Source organism: Hylobates moloch, unplaced genomic scaffold (assembly GCF_009828535.3).
Source record: "Hylobates moloch isolate HMO894 unplaced genomic scaffold, HMol_V3 SCAFFOLD_14, whole genome shotgun sequence".
In the NCBI taxonomy this organism is placed as follows: Eukaryota; Metazoa; Chordata; class Mammalia; order Primates; family Hylobatidae; genus Hylobates; species Hylobates moloch.
Genome location: NW_026652289.1, coordinates 85,755,027 through 85,771,501, shown reverse-complemented (window position 1 = coordinate 85,771,501; position 16,475 = coordinate 85,755,027). Strand labels below are relative to the sequence as shown.

The window sequence follows — 16,475 nt, the reverse complement described above, 5'->3', positions numbered from 1 at the left end:
AAACAGAACAAGATATTTCAATATACAACTTCTGTACAACCAAAAAATAAAACACCATAGTAAAATGAATGAGAAAAAACATATTTGCAATTCTAGACAAAATGTTAACATCTTTAATCATAAATGAACTCTTCAGAAATCAGAACAAAGAGACTAACATTACAAGGGAAGTGAAAATAAAAGGAACAGAGGAAAATGGAATAGCACAAATGAGTTATAAGGCTATATGAAGATTATGTAGTTAACATTAATAGCTGAGAAAGCAATTTCATTATAAATTATCGATCCTTACAAATATTCATTATCTGATGTTTGTACAGCTTTAGGAAATGAAGAATTCTCAAATACTGTGGAAACTAGTTATTAGAGTCATGGGAAGTTTACTCAAAAATGTAGATTTTTGCACAAACTTGGCCCCAGCAGTTCCAAACCATAGGAATCACTCCAACAAAGTAATTAGATACACGCCCACACACATACACATACATGTTTACTACACAGAAAATGTATAAGTAATATATCATCCCCCCAAAACTACTTATGTATCAACTGGTTTATAAAAAATTGGCTGTGGGGCAGAAGTAGAGAAAAGGCACTTAAGTAAAAATACTACATTTCACAAAATTCTAAGTCCTTTGAATTCTTATGAAACATTTTTAATGAATCAATTTTATATTTACCCTGTGATTAGTGAAAATTATAAATATATGCACTTCATACTTATGAAAGCACTCAGATGAAGCCCTTTAAGTTCCACTATCCTGATTTCTTTGTACAATAATGTCTGTCATTCCAGCTCCTGAGATATGATTCAACAGCAACCATGAAAACAATCATCGTGCCTACTTAAAATTCACTTCAATGACACTCTTTAGGTCACTTTCCAAAAGTGAGCTTTCTCAGTTTTTTACATCTGCAAGGAGTGTCCACTGAAACAAACATGAAGAGTGTCTCCATACATCATAAAAAGCATTTTTAGATTTTGGTGAAGATGATGGTACGAATAGTGGCACAGTTTCCCTTTTTCAGTCATCCACCTGAGAGACACAGTTGGGAAAATGGGAAAAGGTTAGAAGCAAAGTTTGTATCAGCAAGAATAAAGTTTGTCTGTAAAATGACATGCAACATTCATTCTATTATGAAGAAAGAGCAAGTGGATCAAAATTCCTTTTGGAGTATTCTAATAATAAAGGAGGTCAGATGTTAGCTCTCTTTCCTTCTTTTGTTGTTGTTGTTGTCATTTGTTTTTCTTGAGATGCAGTTTCACTCTTGTTGCCCAGGCTGGAGTGCAATGGTGTGATTTTGGCTCACTGCAATCTTCGCCTCCTGGGTCCAAGCGATTCTCCTGCCTCAGCCTCCCAAGTAGCTGGGATTACGCTACCACACCTAGCTAATTTTGTATTTTTAGTAGAGACAGGGTTTCACCACGTTGGTCAGGCTGTTCTTGAACTCTTGACTTCAAGTGACCGACCCACCCACCTCAGCCTCGTGCTGGGATTACAGACAGGAGCCACTGCGCCCAGCCTCTTTCCTTCCTATGTCTTTTTTTTTTTTCTTTCCCCCGAGATGGAGTCTCGCTCTGTTGCCCAGGCTGGAGCGCAGTGGCGCAATCTTGGCTCACTGCAAGCTCTGCCTCCCGGGTTCACGCCATTCTCCTGCCTCAGCCTCTCCGAGTAGCTGGGACTACAGGAGCCCACCACCACGCCCGGCTAATTTTTTGTATTTTTAGTAGAGACGGGGTTTCACCGTGGTCTCGATCTCCTGACCTCGTGATCCGCCCGCCTTGGCCTCCCAATGTGCTGGGATTACAAGCGTGAGCCACCGCGCCCGGCCCTTCCTATGTCTTATGAAAAACTGACCTCTCCCACATTATCCACACAATGTCTTTGTATTTGGATTCCTTTACCTCTAGGTCACTTGTTCACATACAGAATTATTACCTGCAGTATACATGCATTTCTGCACAATATACATGACAACAATGCCTAAATATTTAAATGATAATAACAAAAGGAGTTCAGCCTATTTGATGAGAAAGAAATAGTAACTATACTAAAAACACAGAAGCTACAATGAAACTTTGGAGAGGATACAATTCCTAAACTGTCCTGGGCATGGTCAGACCAGCGGAATCCATGGACATAACAATATTGTTTTATGCCCGTTTCAGGATAATTTATTACATAGCAATATATAACCAACCAGATCTGAATGTCAAGTAGCTGCCAGGAAAAAAATCAAGCTTATGAAAAACAGAATATATCAAGTCCTGTCTAACCAAACCACCCCTCTCCCAATCAAGTTAGCACTCAACTGCCCTTACAATCATACTGCTGAGGGAATCAAGAACACTTCAATGAAAGCACTGCACAACAGGTCATTCACTGATGGTAGGTACCATTCTTGAGATCAAAAACAAAGACGGTAAAATGTTCCTTCTTGGAACTATCATCTCCTGACAAGTAAAAAGAAGAAACACTGTAAGATGAGATATATACCACTCTAATGAAACAGTTAAGGTGGCAGGTTAAGTGAATGCTCATGTTGAACTTTATTACAGGTTATATTAACATTTAGAAACACTTCCCATTATCAATCCTATAGCAAAGTCAACTTACAATCTCAGTAATGACTTTAATAGTTTACAGTATCAGCATCTTTGTGGTTTCCATGAACTTCACCCTTTATCAAAGAACTGTATGTGAAAACATTCTGTGAAAACTGTACATTTATGAAAACACACAAATTGTCAATTTTATAATTTCTAGTAATTAGATGCCTAGTCATTTCTTTTGTTAGTTATATTGTCGTGTTTGACCATAGATAAGTAAACTAATTAAAGGTACTCTCATCTGTGTGTGCGTGCACACCTGTGGCAGGCCAGGTCCCACTAATGCAGGCCTCCATAACAACTGCTGCAGTACTGACGGAGTGGTTAAGTTAAATACTAAAAGCTGAAAGAGCCATTTTGTTATACAAAGGCTGGAATGTCACGAAAGCCCACCAAGTTTTACCTAGGCCTCCCTTGAACCTTAAAGCACGATTAAACAAGTTTTATTAGGGGTCTGAAGAAACTCTCCAGGCCTCCACAAACGAGTTTATTGGGGGTCTGAAGGAACTCCCCAAACCTCCATGATTTAGTAGGAGACAAGATAATGGTAATCACCTCAGCACCTGGACCCATTTAGATTAATGTAAATTTACTGAGGCTCCAGAGGAAGGTCTCCAAGACTCAGACCTTAGTTATAGATCACTTATGTCTTTAGATACACACTTACACTTACACATATAGCTTAGAAGGTATATAAGTTCTGAAAAACTTTGTAATTTTGAGTTGGTGTGGTGACAATTTCCAGGCCTTCTTCCTGTAACTAGCTCTAACTTTTCCTCCCCTGTTCATCTGCATCTCATTATTGAGGCACGAAAAATAGCAGCCCGACCCTCAGAGTTTGGTCTGGGAACCAAACTATACCTTCACTTTGATAAAATATATTTTAAAGACTAACTCATTTGGTAATTCCAAGGTGGCCAAGAAATATACCTATACCAGTATTATTTTCCTGAGCTTAGGCAAAACCTCACCAAAACCTCACCCCCAAATAGCACCAGAACCTTCTTACCTATGTTTGCAGTTAACTTGTAAATTAAGGGACTCCATGAGAAAGTGATGTTCCTGATGATTCCATTTGCAGGTTAGCTGCAAATAAATTTTTCACTCCTCCTGATTGCCTAAGAAAAACAGTATCCAATACAGAAACATTTAGATACAAATCAGGCACCTGAACATACCCATTAGGATAATTTTAGGATAGCCAGGCATAGTGAATAGAGAAAATCAAGTTCAACCAGCAACCATTTCACTTTCTCACCAACTTTAAACCACACCTTTTAGAAAGATGTAGAGAATATTTAAAATTTTCCCCTGCTAATTTTGAATGATCTATAAATCCCCAAAGGCCTACTTTAAATCCATCAGAGACTCAACCACTTTAAAAGGAAGGAAGCAATCTGTTTTCAGTTTATACCAAATTAATGAAGGATAACTTCCAACTTATCCCAAGAGACACATCCTCTAACATCTTGATCTAGTCAGTACCCACAAATACAGCATCGCCAGTATTAAAATGTACTCTCCTTATAGAATGAATGTTTCAGTTACTATTTTCTTTCACTCATCTGTTTCTCAACCGAAATTTCACTGTTTGACACCTACCTCAAATTCCATCTTCTGCTTCTTTCCTTAGGTAATCCAATACTCTGTTTCATGGTAGTCGCTGCATTAATGTCTAAATCATATGCTCTTTGTGAGATCAATCAAAAACCATTCATAATGGCTGTTGGGAATAAGAAGTTGAATACAACAGCCCATTGTTCCTAGGATGTTGAATGTCAAGGATGAAGACAGGCACAAAGTGGTTGTCTCTAAAATTTCCTGTTGTTTAAATGTTCATCTTGAAATAGCTTTTGAAAATTTCAGATACAGAAAGTAGAAGTAGTCCTTCTATACTCCTTTCACTATACAGGGCTGTTAAAACTTTGTCACGTCCTTCCAAACAATTTTCATGTGAATCATATTCTTTCTATATTTTTGTCATGTAGCAATATACAAATATGTACATATCTTTTGATTTTAACTCATGTGTTACAATTTCAAACAGTATATCACCATTATCACCACGCTAAAGTATTAAATGTCAGAATGACAAGCCCCACATAATTCATATTTTTATAATTAACTATTAATATTTTAGTTAGAAAAACTAGAGACATATGCACAGACCTCTGTAAACAACTAGTTGTTCACTGAAGAATGATATAAAATATCAATTTAGGACTATAAAACATATTCCATATAGAAATTTTTTAGTGTTAGAATTACATTTATGTTACAGAAGCTATAATCACTGCAATCTTTGATTTATTGACAGATACCTCAGATAGTTATGATTTTATAGCCAACCTATATTTGGTAAATTTTCGAGAACTGGAATAGATAAAAACCCCAATAGCCAGCTATAATGTTTCAAAACTTTTACATAGTATCAATTTGACTGTCATTGCCAAACTGCTGCTTAAAAAGACACACAATTTATACTTTTGATCAATACTGGGTAGAATCTTTATAAAAATTTTCCTAATTTACATTGTGAGTAAACTTGAAATCTGATTATCACATATCTGATAGTTTTTAAAAGCTATCAAAAAGTAAAAAATATTCATAACCACAGTTTTTCTATACTCATATAAATATGGAAAGAGGTTAGAAATAAAATGTTTACAGATCTGCTTATTATTTAATGAAAAATCAGCATACATTTAGATGTAACAGTAAGTGGAATTCTAGCAATATCTGCAAGCTTAGAAATAAAACACTAGTTCCACAATTTTTTTTTGATACAGAGTTTTGCTTTTGTTGCCTAGGCTGGAGTGCAATGGTGCAATCTCGGCTCACTGCAACCTCCACCTCCAGGGTTCAAGCAATTCTCCTGTCTCAGCCTCCCGAGTAGCTGGGATTACATGCACCCACCACCATGTCCAGCAATTTTTGTAGTTTTAGTAGAGACGGGGGTTCACCATGTTGGCCAGGCTGGTCTCAAACTCCTGACCCTCAGGTGATCCACCCGCCTCGGCCTCCCAAAGTGCTGGGATTACAGGCATGAGCCACCATGCCCAGCCACTGGTTCCACAATTTTTTAAATGAAAATAAAACACTAATCAGTACACAAATGGAAGATTAATACCCCGAGATATATCTATGCCACTAAATTAAATTTAGACATGCACGTGAATATATACTTATGATATACATGGATATGCATTTAAATAAATTTGCAAAGAGTACAAATAACAAAAGAACAATTATTTAAATAATCTTCTAACACTCAATATATCTATCTAATTTACAACGACCATTCCCTTCTCATGTCTTCCTCTATCTTTCTAAAGATAAAATATCCAGGGGGTTTTGTTTCTTTGTTTCGTATCAGTATACAATGCACAAAAACCCCACAATGGTAATTTTTCTTATACAAGAGACCTTAATGTTTAAAAGATACGGAGGCAATCTATTGCTCTGTCTCAAAACACACAAACACCAAAATGTTACACAGTCAGTCCCAAGAGGCCAATTATTGATTACCTACTGTACTACTGAACACTTAAAGGAGTCAATTTATGATATTTTACAATAAAATATTTACAAATTTATACTTTGAGACTTCATGCATCTAGCAAACCTAGATCTTTAGAAAATGTCATTTTTATCTGTTATTTAAAGTGTTTTTTGAATGTTGCCATGCAGTCCAAGTAAATACAAAACTGTAATTCAGAGAGGTAGAAGAAATTTTTCCTTATAAAAGACATTTCCTACAATGACTATAAAAGTATATTTATATAATGCCCTATCAACAATGTAACTACAAAATTAAGACTTAAGTTTTTAATATATAATAGAAGCACTAAACAATGGTTAAAATATATTTTCTTTCTGATTACAATTCAAAGTTGAAAATACACATTCTTTTAACTTTTTCCTTACACTAAACAACCCAATAAAGAGATACCAAAATATGTATAGGTCAAGAAGCCCAAAATTTTATCAAGTTCATTGCCAAGACATTTGCAAAACACAATGAAACCATGAAATTTTACAATGCCCTATTTACAAAATTATACTTTGTGAGACTCTATACATCTAGAAAGACTAGATGTTAAAAATTAAAATTTTTTATCTATTATTTACACAGTTGTCTTGAATATTGTCATGCAACCATGGGAACACATACAGAATTTTGTATAGTTCCTAGAGGTAGTAGAAAATCTCTTTAATCAAGTCATTTATATCTGAATATTAACAGGAAATAAAAATTATGATATCAGGAAGTGTATCTGGAAAGACCAAATGCATTTACATGACATTTAATCTAAGTTTTTTAAAATACGCAATTCATATCTGATATAATGGTAAGCTATATAATAAGGGGTAAAATGCAGAGAGTCTCTTGTCATTTCCTCCTTCCAATATCCAAATTAAAACATGATAAATTTTGTTTAGCTCCAAGAGCCTGTGTATCAATAATCAATTTCATTGCCACGTTAATTGCAAAAGACAACAGTACTAACAAATTTACAACAAGATACTTAAAAACATCTACTTTGTGAGACTCTCTATACATCTAGAAATACTAGATGTTTAAAATTAAATATTTCATTTGCTGATTATTTACTAAATTGTCTTGGTTATTGCCATGCCACAAATGAACACAGAACCATATAATTTAAAGATTCTATAGTATATGCTTAAGAATGAATTGCATCATGAACCTCAGTACATCAAAGAAAGTAAGATACACCTTTTTTTTTTTTTTTTTTTTTTGAGAGAGAGTCTCACTCTGTCGCCCAGGCTGAAGTGCAGTGGCACGATCTTGGCTCACTGCAACTTCTGCCTCCTGGGTTCAAGCTATTCTTCTGCCTCAGCCTCCAGAGTAGCTGGGATTACAGATGGGTACCACTACACCCAGCTAATTTTTGTATTTTTAGTAGAGACAGGGTTTCACCATATTGGCCAGGCTGGTTTCGAACTCCTGACCTCATGATCCGCCCCCCTCAGCCTCCCAAAGTGCTGGGATTACAGGCGTGAGCCTCCGCGCCCGGCCAAGATATACCTTTCAATATAGAGATTATTTTTACATGAAACTGACCCAAACAATTTAATAAAAATTAATTTTTACTTTTAAATAAAAATGTGGGGGAGGGAACCACTCTCCCTCTCTAACATGACAGCATATATACATTTAATATATAAGCTTAAATATGTGCAAGTAATTTGTCTTTTACAATCCCAGCAACACAATGAAGACTACGCAAAGGGGAAAAAACAATCTACACAAAGGGGAAAAATAATCTATCAACAAAAGACAAATGTCTCTATCCTCTTTATCAACAAACTACATATTTACAAAGTTGAAATGTTATAGAACAACTATGATAAACACAGCTATTTAATAGTAAACCCAAGAGAGCCACCCACACAGAGCTCTTAAAATCATTTGCAAGGTTAAGCATAGTTTAACAAAGTGATGCTTGCAATATATGCATGTCCACACTGTCTATAAAACAAAAAAAAGCTAAAGAGGATTGTACAGCTGTCTAGCGATATCCATCAGGGATTTGTACCTGTACCATACCCCCATACCAAAATCAGTGCATACTCAACTCCCTCAGCTCTTCAGAATCCATGGTTATGAAAATGAAGTGCTCTGTTTACTCGGGTTTCAGATTCTGCCAATGCTGTACTTTCCAGCTGCATGTGCTTGCAGATGCAAAACCCACAGATAGGAGGGTTGACGTGACAACTGTATATCACAGAAATGAAATGACAAAGTATTCAACATCCTTCTCCACGTGCTTCCCAACAAACAAGTGAATCAAGAAGCTAATGCCTATATTAATAAAAATACCTCTGATTTTTATATACATATATATCAGCAATGTCTATATATTAATATATAAATAATAGGTATTTTAAAGATATAACCTGACTGTACACACAGCAATCTAAAAATTCCACTCTACCACACAGGTTGGGTATGCCATTTCACTTCAACAAACATAAAAAGCTTCTGCCCTATAGTTTTAAGTAAAATATATCCACTAAATACAACAAACTTCTGCACATCTGTAAAGGTAGATGACATATTATACATGGACACAACTAACAATCAAATAAACCTCCACATACACACCAAATTTAAAAACAAATAAAGGGTAACACTTCTATTGGCAAAAGATTGTTTTCACCATATTTTAACATTCATATATTCTGTATGTTCATATATGTGCATGGTGGGTGTTTCTACATATCTGGGAAATTCAGATGTTATTCAAGACACTTATCTATTACTCACACAGCAGTCGAATGGTCTCCAGCTCTATCCAGGCACCCAACAGCCCAATAAACACAGGAAGGGACAAGCCACCAATTAGGTTGGAATAAGAAAAAAATATATAAAAATGTATATTTTTATATAAAAATTTTTTAGACAATCTCATTTTTTAAAACTCCAGAACCCAAAACAAAACCAAGAAAACCCTCAAAACCAAACCTCACAAGCACACAAAGAAGCTAACTCTATTGGCAAACAATGATTCTACTTTTGAATAAAAATATATTTCCAAAAAATGACAGAAATTGCACATTCAAAAATATTGTTGTAATATGTATCGTCTATATACAATATAATTATATATTCTGCATCAACCAAATAAATCCCATATAAACATGGCATAGCAATTCTACTGATCAAACTAAAGTGTTTATGCCCTTGTCTAGTGGTTTACTGGTCACAATATATGCCTATTAGTAATCTGTATGCAGATGCTAAAAAGCAAAAGGTAACATTTTTCTACTATATATTTAGCATCCATACAATATCTCTGGCAACTTAAGAATATTTCTATCCTATGACAATAAATGTTGTTTATACAGTGATATGTATGTATATATAAACCTGCATACACACAAATACACATGTCGGCAATTCCTACAAATCAAAGACTAAACAATTAAAGCAAAACAATTATATATTGTGACTGTTTTATACACATGTAACAAAATTCCCCTTCAGCTGCTCAATTATTTGTACACATAAATAATCTGCCTATGTGAGGGAGGGAACAAAATCTTTCACTACATATGTATGTACATATCTATCTATATATAGATATATAAATATGTGTTTACGTGTGTGTATATATATTTAGAAACATGCAGACATAATAGCTCCTATGCTTTAAAAAACATATAACAATGTATATTGTATACATGTATATTGTACACACATAAGGGTTCCATTATCACCCCATGATCTAATGAACTCAGGTTTCACATCCCATTGCTAGTATCCCCATAAAAACTAATAAAATGCCTCTACAGATAGAAACATTTTAAATCAAAAACAACTCACTATTATGAAAGTCACTTTTTTTGGCAAATGAGAACTTTTCTAACCTATGCTATTTGACTCATGTGGCAATTTTTCTGTTATATAAAAAACTGCATATACACATCTGAAAACTATAAACAAAGGCAGACCAACATTTATGATGACATTTCCATCATGTTGCATCTGTCAGAAAAACAGTCACATATATATTTATGTTGAGATATACAGTATTATACTATAAATTGTAAGAACATTTCTATTATATCTACCACAACCTAAAAATTAAGCCCAATGATCCAATGAGCAGTTTGCCTTTTGCAAGCAAAACTGGTTCTATCCAATATGAATTAAAAATGACGTCTATACATTTAGAAAAATAGATGTTAAAAACATTAAGCATATCCACCAGCAATGCATTAATGTTTAGGGACAATTTAATGAATTAATGTTCTGAGAGGTGATTTAACACTCCCACTAGCAAAAGGAAAGTAGTCTACCTGTTTACAATGTAATGTTAACATATATGTAAGACCACCACCAACATCTTCACATGGATTTAAGTCTGGAGGCCCTGCAACATATGCTCATACGCACACAGGGCTCCAACACCCCACCCTCTTATCTCCTAAATCCACATCTAATATTTGCCTAATACTAATAAAGCCATCTAAGAGTCTATACACTCCTATCAGTAACCAATGACATCACTGTTTAACAATTTAATGTCCCCCAAAATGCAAAATGTCAGCCATCTCTATGCTGGTTAAGATTTAGTAACACAATCCTGTCGGTTATATATACAAAGTAATACAAATCCCACCCAACCCTTAACATGTAAGTGTTCTAGAGGCTGGCTTTTTCGGCAATTCCATCATGAAAAGAAAATCTTATACCATGTAAATAAATTTTAACAGAAAGACCATTGACAAAATAACATCTACATCCATGACTTTCATACATAAAGCAGCATTAATAAAACTTCTAAGTTAGAAGTTGTATACATTAAGTTCCCCCAGAAAAACATCCATAGCAATAAACCAAAATAAAAGGATTTTTAATGTACATCACTCAGAGGTACTTTAACAATTAGATTTCTAAAATCATTTCTTAAAATGTTTCTATATACTTCAGCAAACTAATTGTTAGCAATATCTATGTACCAAGAAAATGTCATAAAACAATTATTTAGAAACTTCATACACTGTATGCTCAAATGCACATAAACAAAATGCCTTTTTTTCTAATTAACACTTCCCATATCATTTTCTATTACCCTTATGCACTCAAAAAGTGAATAGAGAATTGTGTATATCCTTAAAAGGTGACCTGAGAATTCCTTTCTAACAACTGTTCCAGAATAAAATTCTACCAAATAGAAGCTTCCCTAGGAAACCAGTTATTTAGCCACAGCAACTACATTAACAAGCTTAATAGATTCATGTTCAAAATCTAAGTGTTTGCTTTTAACTAATTACATTCTAAGATTATGCAAAAAAATACAACTATTACACATTTAATTTCACTGTCTGGCTTACCTAAGGCACAATGAACAATTCATACACATTTATCATTCAATGTGTATCTTATATTTTCATTTCAATACTATTATCCAAACATAATTTTCCCATATTTAAACAAACTCGTAAGCTAAATGTCCACAAAAAAAAGTTTATATTATTTGAATATTTGGAGCTCTTTCACAATGCTAGCAGGAGTTGGGGAATGATGTCCTTATTGCATGTGCACACAAGCATATCATGTGAAGGGCTTTTACTGGTAAATCTTCAAAAGGCGAGTGGACTCTCCACATCAAGAAAAAAATATTCTTGGTTGATGAAGTTCAGGCAAGTATCAATCTTTCTTTCTTCCAAGGTTTTCTAGCTGATGAGGCATCTAGCTGAATTCAACAAATGTTATCCTTCCCCTGCAGGGTTGGCTTGTCAACTTGAGTTTGTACAGACTACCCAAAATATTTCAAGTTTTATATATTTGAAATGTTTTTCAATTCAGTAGATAATTCTTTATGCACCTGCCAATCTATGACTCAGATGGCATTTTGGGGATGAATCCGGATTGAGAGTTGCTGTTCTGATGCTGTAAGGAGCATGCAAATAGAGTAGATCTGGACTGTGGCTCTACAGTGGACGCTGGCCAAAGACCCTTTAAGGCAGACATCTCCAAGGGGGTTTAGACTTCCACCGCAGCCTAGAAATAAAAATACTCCAGAAGAATCTGTAAACTACAATTTTCTCCATGCTGGGGTGGTCACTCAGACTACTCACTCCTGTTGATGTATTTCAGTGAAAAAATGGTTCACAAATCTACCCTAAATCATATGCTACAATCAGTGTTTCTTGCTGTAAAAATTTCTGAAAATTTTTAAGGATGAGAGGATTAGAGTGAGGGAATGCCACAAAATATACTAATCCAAATGTTTGGTGTCCACAAGTGGGTGGTTTCCAGTGTTTACTGTGGCAAAAGATGTTCTAAATATTATAAATGTAGGAAATCGTTGTCCTCTTCCTTGATTATTGCTCATTTCTAAAACTCTTGAAACATGACAACTGCTTATTTATTAAGAGAACCTGACAAGGTTTGTCTTGTTTTCCCCAAATCAGCTCTGCCGGATAGATGAATTAAAGAATCTGAGGTTAGAAGCAAACGGAGCAGTTGAAAGTATGTGAATACAGTTAAGATGACAAAGCCCTCAGATGGAAGAGTAACTCCAGATCAGTTATCTAACGGAGTGAACAGTATCTTTTGTACATTAAGTTTCTAAAGGAAATAATCCTGGTCCATCTTTTGTAAGCTGCAATGTAGCCCATGAATGAAAGCTGTTTCCTTGCTCCTTAGCTGGCATCTCCTTTATACGTCTCTCCAGAATTGACAGTCAAATGTATCACAGTGATCTTAAAAAGATGTTTCTGAATGTAAATGAGTTTGAAATATTTCACAAATTTACTTTCTGCTTATTTTCTCGTTCAATTATCTGTTCATGATTTGTCCATTTTCAGAACAATTTTTCAAGCCTTTTTGTTTACACTGAGTTGTAGATCATAGTTATGTACACTACAGGAATCAACAGAGTCAATAACCAATATATTTTGCCAACCCAAATATAATAGATGCATTTACATTTATTTTTATGTTGTCAATTACTCTTAACACACCAACAAGTACACCCTCTTATCCTCTCCAACAGCAATGCCCTCTTGATTTCCAACAAGTTTGCTCAAAGGACAAGTTCATGTGAACACATGCTTTTTTTTTTTAACCTGGAATATTTATTCTCCAGTGAGCTAGCCTGAAGCAGGTGGAGGCATCCAATAAAATACAACCTTAAGGAACTACCTTTTCTCTATTTTTAACAAACTCCCAGCCAGAAATCTGACAGTATCTTAGGAACCTCTCTACTTGATGAAACAGACAACTTTAATTTAAAACAAGACAGTATGTCCCAATTCCCTACTCTCAGCTATGTGGTACAATGAAATGCCCTTGTTCTTGACCTAAACCGTAACAAAGAATGGAGGAAAAAAAATCAGGGTGAAACTGACAGCCATACTTTGCCTGTACTCTACTAGAGGGCAAATTTGTCATACTTTCTTCATTCATGTATTGACTCTACCAATGATTGTGGTAACAACATACCAATGAAACAAAAATTGACTATCCATCAAACATTTACTAGATGCTAATTATTACACTAGGCCTTGAAGACAAAGCAGTAAAAAGTACAGTCAAGGCATCTGATAAACCATTAATGTTTCTTTCTCCCTATAAGTGAAAAACATCAAAAAAGTCAGTCTAGCCTTTTGGAACCATATTTCCAAATTCTGCTATGTACTCATCTTAGACAAATGAAAAGCATTATTTCAGTAAGTCAAAGCTTTTAAAGAAGGTATCATCATTGTGACTTAAACAATTTCTAAAGGATGGATTTTTTGGTTTTTGTTGCTGCTTTGACATCATTGTCTAAGGCTGTAATTCACTCAGTAGATAAAACACCCAGTCTACCTAAAATGTGAAGCCACGGTGTCCAGCCATGCTCACTAGAGTTACGCATTACACAATTGACATTAAAACAAAATGTACAATGTCCCAAATTGGTTGCCACCCTCCAAAATAATTTCAATAATTCCTAGGCCACATATATTTTTAAATCTTCTGTAATTTCTTCTCATTTTATTCAGTCCAACCCAAAGAAGTCTGCTTGTTTGAAGTCTGGGTTTCTTGTTCAGTTGCTGTACCACAGAGAATGACTGATTTGACGTGAATATATTCATATTCTTCACCACTTCCAAACCTGGAGGAGTCTCAACTGAAGTGGCTAATTTTACAGTTTTTAAGTAAAAGAGAACACAGTCTATTCTCAAAGAGAATCATCATTGGAAAACAGTACTAAATTTCAAAAAACAACTATAGCCACTGGAATGCCAAACTGTATGTTGAAATTTCCGAAACCCAACATATGTAAATCCACGAGAAGTAGATGCTTAAAATCAAACAATAAATAAATAAAACAAGTTATAAAGAGTTCAGTAATTAACATTAAACACAAACAGGATTACCTTTCCTTCCTCCAAAAGGGTAGGTATTAGGCAGAAATTACCACACTATATTCATTGAGATCGTATCTGCTCTTAAAATGTTATTTTTTTAATCTACTGTTTTCTGGAATTCTTGTCTTCTTTTACCCAAAGTGAATTTATATGGACTGAATATAGAAATGGCTGAATTTACTCAAATTTAATTTAATTTAGATTTAAGTGGGTATAGCTGATTCACTGCTAGGAAAATTATCAAAAATAAGCTCGTTTCCTCATATGAGGTAGGTAATTTAAATTTATGTTAGAAATGTATTATTGTAAGTGATATATGTCTATATTTCCAGGAAATTATGAAGTGTTTATGTCCTCCCATGCATTTGAACACACTGGCTACTAACAGTCATTCCTATTAATAATAACCTTGCAAGAAAAATATATATAGTATTCTACACTGATTTACATTATTACGTAAGACAACTTTCAAGATTCCCTGGTCATGATCACATTTTAAAATATGCGATAACATGATATATCATTACTTTTTCCATATCAGTGTACATTAAAAGACATATAATAGCACTCTAAGTGTGGTTCCTAAATCTGTTGCATCTAGAAACTTGATAAAAATCAACTTTTCATACTTACACCTAATAAGCCAGAAACACTTAGGTCAGGACCCAGTAAACTGTGTTTAAAAAGCCCTCAGGTGATTCTTATCCACACTAAATTTAAACAAATCACTGACTAACCAAAGCTATCTAGAAATACAGTCCTTTATTCATTCTAATAATTTATCAAGAAAAGACATTTAATCAGCACACTTCGCTAATTAAAACAATCTCAGTAAAAGACAATATTAACTATTTATGGTCACCTCAAGAAAAGGTATAGAAGCTAACATGGGAAAGGTAGCTGACATTCTTTATCTGAAGTAAAACAGAAACTTGCAAGCAGATGATAATTCTGACTCCTAACATACACCACCTATTGTTCCACAATTCAAACCGTGCAAGTTTTCATTATTTCCAACAAATGAAACAGTCATAACATTACTCTCAATTTACCTGTCTCCCTTCATAGAACTCAAGAACATGTTCCAACCACATTAAAATTTGCTTATTTGTTCTCCTCCTACTACTCATTAATTGCCATCTATTGCTAACTCATTCCTTCCACTACTCTCAGCAAATTACTCTGATCATGAATTAGCAAGGCTGGACCTCACGCTCCCTTTGCAGGAATGGAAAGTGTCATCCAATTCAAGAAATAATGATTCTCATCATTAAGCCAACCCTCCTCCTACCACTCCACCAAAACACACACACACACACACACACACACACACACACACACACACACACGTCATCTCTTCCAGAGATTATTTTCAGGGGATTTATTTTAAGTCATCTGTGAAGTATCACCCCACAAATGAGGTTGTTTGGATGGGCTGGGCCAGCAACTACCACTGCATTCTCTAAGTTGCACCAAACATCTGAAGGTAAAAGACCCCCTGTCAACACTACACCTCAACAGATCTGGCACTAATTCCCTATTTTTCTCACTTAACTGCTTATTTCTAATCTAATTCAGTTAGTAGGAAGGGAAAAACTCATTTTTCTGAATTCATCCAACATATCCCTAACTGCCTGGATCAAGAAAACTAAGAGAACCAAACAAATCTGAGAGGTTATAAATACACTAACATTTCTACCAGAAGAACAGAGACTCAAAGGCAAGAACTATAAAATAACTACATAAAATAACTATAAAATAGCTATCTCACTTTTAAAAGAATGTCCATTTCTCTGAACCCCAACAGCTTTTCACTATAAACCAGTCATTTGATCACAGTATCAACACCCACATCATTAATATGTACATATGTATACACATAACACATACAGAATTTATCAACTAAGATAACAACTAGAGAATAAGATCTTGCTATATTCAATGTCTGTGGTATATTTAATACAGGCTT

The 16,475-nt window shown here is 34.6% G+C and overlaps 1 non-coding gene across 1 annotated transcript; it reads right to left on the bottom strand.

Annotated features, from left to right (window-relative positions):
- Positions 1 to 15,711: 15,711 nt before the first annotated feature.
- Positions 15,712 to 15,782, bottom strand: LOC116482807 (small nucleolar RNA SNORD108). Its single transcript, XR_004252070.1, has one exon. It is a non-coding gene; the product is annotated as a small nucleolar RNA SNORD108 (small nucleolar RNA).
- Between the last annotated feature and the right edge of the window lie 693 nt (positions 15,783 to 16,475).